Here is a 4,505-nt window from a genome sequence, read left to right as displayed (position 1 = left end):
CCAGATCTCTGACCATCCCAAGCAGCACATCTTTCCTCTTCTCCACCATAAAAAGAACTTTCAAGTTGCTTTCAAAGAATCCTAAGACCTTCACCCGCCCCAAAAAAAGAGATTTGATCCAAGTTGGGATGAATGTTACAGTTCATAACTATTGATCACTAATTCCACTGGACTGCTGTCAGGATCTCAGCAGTGAAGTCGTGGTCTTTTTCCAGCTCTCAAATATATTCCACAGACAAAGAAACTCCACCAGGAACAAATCCTCCTCATAAAGTTCCTTGCAGCCAGACCGGATGTTGTACAATAGGCTATTAACAAATTGAAAGGGCTGCCCATAGAGTTCAAAGTCTTCTACACTGGCGTTTTTTCACCTGAAAACTCTAGCCCCTTTCTATTTGCTTTACCGATGGCTTTCACCAGCAGCCAACACTGCGCCAGATCCTGAGCTGGAGTAATGCTCAAGCAGCCCTTGATTTTCACCCGAATGGCTCAGCAGAAGCATCACAAAACATTTTGACAAACTTCTCTATTAAATGATCTTTTATGGAAATCTTTCCTGTACATACACTCAAACACACACAAACCCACGAGAAGAGTCCTCTTCATACAGCGACTCATGACCTGTTTTACACAGCTTGAAAGTTTGAAAGGGTAATGGTTCATTTTCCACTGTGAGCAGAGAGACAGAAATACCCAAACCTTTCTGCTACGTATCGGTCTGCTGCTGTCCCAGCCACAGCAGTAGGAAGACATCTGGATCTCTATACTTGTGCTCACAAAGTCTCCTCCACCTCTCCCCTTTAAACCTGCTTGAACCCACCTGCTCACTGGTGTAAGCTTTTACTCTTAACATTAGTTCTGCAGCCTGAGTAATCTACTCCCAGAATTTTCTGAGTAAAGCTGGAAGTCCTCATCTTCCCGACCGTGTGGTTAATTTCATTCTTCATAAACTTTAATACTAAATTTGGAACTGGTAGAACTTACACATAAAGCCAGCTCCCCTCGTTCTCCTGTGCACAGGATACCTTTCATTAGTCAGAGTCTATTTTTCAGATTGTTAAATTATAGAGCTCACTCAAGACACCATTTATTCATAGAGGTAGAATAGGCTTCAGAGACATAACTCTTCCCACTGAAGAATGCACACAGATAACCCCTAAAGCATCCCTGTAGTGTAAGGCCCTTAACTTCACGGCAATCAGCTGGAACACTCGCCAAGGAAATGAGTATTTGATGTACATTTCCTCTCTACAAGTATCCACAAATCAATTACAACAGCAAAACTTGACCTACAACTCCACGGTAGTAGTTCTGGAAGTGGCATTTACTCAGCTTTTGAGGATAAAGCAAAGCCATAAAAAAGGGAACTCGCATTCCTCCGTACAGCCTTACCGGGACATGCAGCCTCTGCCATGATCATCGTGCTGATTTTATAGCACCTGGTACCAAAGAGTGTGAAAGAAACCAAAACCAAAGTATCTGAGCATCTTTCACAAGAGGAACTCCTCCCATTTGAAGTGTCCACCACAGAGACACCCGGTGACACACCACAGGCTGCTTTTAGACAATGCAGCTGTTAAAAACACAAGTTTTAAGCCACTAGGAAGGTAACTATTACATTCTAAAGGAAGCATTTATTGTGATGCTACTTACCATGCATTTACTTCTTTGCATTATAAAAAAGAAGCAAAGACACACACTTGCAACGTTAAGTTTCATCAGTATTTCACCACAGCTGTTAAACGAATAAAGTGCAATTAAAGAGTGGGTGCTGCACCTCTCTGGTTTGCTGTATTATAGCTTTGAATGGCAGGTAAAAAGTGCTCTGTACTAATGCATCCAGCGCACAACTTTGCAGCCTGTTTACGACATCCCTTGCCAACATCTATGTGTTAAGAATGTTCTTCATTAGGCAGTTGTCTCCTGACACACAGTAGATGCATCAGGACAGAACTGGAATATGTTTTCAGAGGAAATTTAATCAAATGTAGGAAATTTAAACCTAACACACTGCAAAATACTCTTTTCATGACACTGATTTTGTACAGCAATCCAAAATACTACATGTCTTCTAACATGTTATCCCCTGCCCCTCCATTCTGGATTGTTGCCCAAAGTGTATTATGTTGGGGTTTGGGTTGGTTGGGTTTTTTCAGTTGAGTTTTAACACAATCTTATTACAGCTTGACTTACATTTGTGTCTTAAGAGGGGAAAAAAGTATCTAGAAGTGAAGGAAATGGACCATTTTAATGAACGTTCTCCACTGAAAACAAAAATACTGAAATATTAAAGATTAATGCTAAGAAGGGATGAATTTAAAAACTTGTCATGAGTTATCACCTTAGGAGTTGCTCCAAATCAGCTTACCCATGTTTTTCATCCTGCTTCAAAAGCAGAAGGAACGAGCTAATACAAAATGTTTCCCTGATCTAATAACTTAAAAAACACAAGAAAATGAAGTATTTCATGTACACCTTTAAATCATAAAGGTGATAGAAACACAGAGCCTTCATAGGTAGCCTAGATTTTGCATCTGATACACTGAAATCACTGTTTTAAAAGATACCAGGTTCTGCAAATCACTATAGAGTGTTTCTTTCAGCAAAGCAGGTCACAGGATCTCAGGCTATGGACTTACTGGTACCCGAACCAGTTCAGCGCTCACTCGGATCATCCAGCTAAGCAGATCAATTGCTAACTTTTCCAAGGCATACACAGCTCTTTTGTCTGCAGGGACTGGGCTGTGAAGTATTCATAAGCCCAGAATCCAAAGAACAGAAGTACTAACAACCCTCGATACCTCCCTTCACACGGCAGGATTGGGAAATGGGTTTTGGAAGAAAGCCTGCCCAGTTAAAGAGTGGAACGAGGCTTATAAAAGTGGGTAGTCTTTAGCCCAAACAATACTCCCTGCTGACATTTAACTGGGGAACGACACTTACCAGAGCTGCCTCGGTTATAAGGCATTTCAGCCTACACAGTCCTCTTGGGGCCTTACAGACATCCAGTTCCTGAGGGATGGAAACGCTGCATCCCTCACCTGAGAGCACAGGACTGGGGCAATCGCACCTCTGACTGCAGAGGGGAGAGTTCACGTCAACCAGCTTCGTTACAGGGGACAGGACCAGAGGAAAACTGATGATCCCACACAGGGTCAGTATTTTACCTTCGTTTTCTGCTGAAAGAGCCTGCTAAAACAACTGGGTTGTGCACTGAACGACTGAGTGAAAACGCAGACTTTTAGCACACCTTACCAGAAGGTGTAACAAGCAACATGTTAAAAAACCCCAACCACCACAGAGTAAAACACACCCAACCCAGCCACCACACCAAGTTAAAAAATGGGAATTAATCAGTCCCAGTTCAGCTATGGTATAAAGTAAGCAAACCAAAACCAAACTACACACCAATACAGCTCTCAAAATCCTTCAGAAAACAAGCAAACCCCAGAATTTCCTCTAACTGTATTAGATATTAGATTCATGACTAGTCCTAGATGGTAAGATTCCTCTTTCATACCCTCCAAACCTTTAAGCTTGCAGAAGAAGGAACAGAGCACCTATGGAAGTCTGGCACAGTTAACTCAAGAATGGTTTTAGTCAACACCTCAGACTGTGATTAATGAGGAAAACATGACAAAAAACCTCAGTAATTCAGATCAAATGGGTCATTCCTGTGATAAGAGAGAGAAAAAGGATTGCTGTAAGTTACACATCACATCTACAGAAGAATTTTCTCTCTTTACAGTTAAACTTCGCTTCCGAATAGCCAATGGTTACAAATACTCTGTGGAGAGCTGCAACACTTCTCAAAGGTAGTAACAGCAGCAGCAAAGGAGAAATATGTCTGAATTATGCTATTTCCACACATCATTTACCATACTGACTGCCAAAACCAATTCCACGGGCGATGTAGAAGAGTTAGAATTGCGTGTCATGGTCCAGAGCAAAAGCACATCCTTCCCATCAGAATCAGAGCATTTTAACACTTTTGAAGATACTCTCTAGTCTTATAATAGAGCATTTTAGATCATTGTATCTCATACATTGCCCAAAATGGTTTGCATTCATGTAAGGCAGAACAAAAAGCAGTAGAAGACTTCACGGAATCAAAGCTACATTTTTAGGTTTTCTTGCAAAACTTAAAAAGTTGTCCAGAATGAAATCTTGATCGTTATTCCCAGAAGAAAACATAGAAACGTGCCAGGAAAATCGCACCGTATCAGGAGTTTGGGAAGTTTTTGTTTCCTTAAAAAAAGGAGAGAGCTCTCAATATTCGCTGGGTTTATAAAACACATTAATCTGAGAAACCTGAGTGAAACACTTCGAACACACTGGTGGACAACAAGCAAGTAACCAGTCTGCTCCCTTCCAACTTCAGTAGCTTGTAACTGCTCAGAACAGACACATGGAACTCATTTGTGGGAGCTTTTGCTTTTATTCCTCACCGGGCAGGATCCATAAAGCGTGGCCCTGGGTGTGCAGGCAGTGTGGATCAGGGACAC

Source organism: Nestor notabilis, unplaced genomic scaffold (genome assembly GCF_000696875.1).
Source record: "Nestor notabilis isolate BGI_N333 unplaced genomic scaffold, ASM69687v1 scaffold13893, whole genome shotgun sequence".
NCBI lineage: Eukaryota > Metazoa > Chordata > Aves > Psittaciformes > Psittacidae > Nestor > Nestor notabilis.
Note: the sequence above shows the minus strand (reverse complement) of the source record.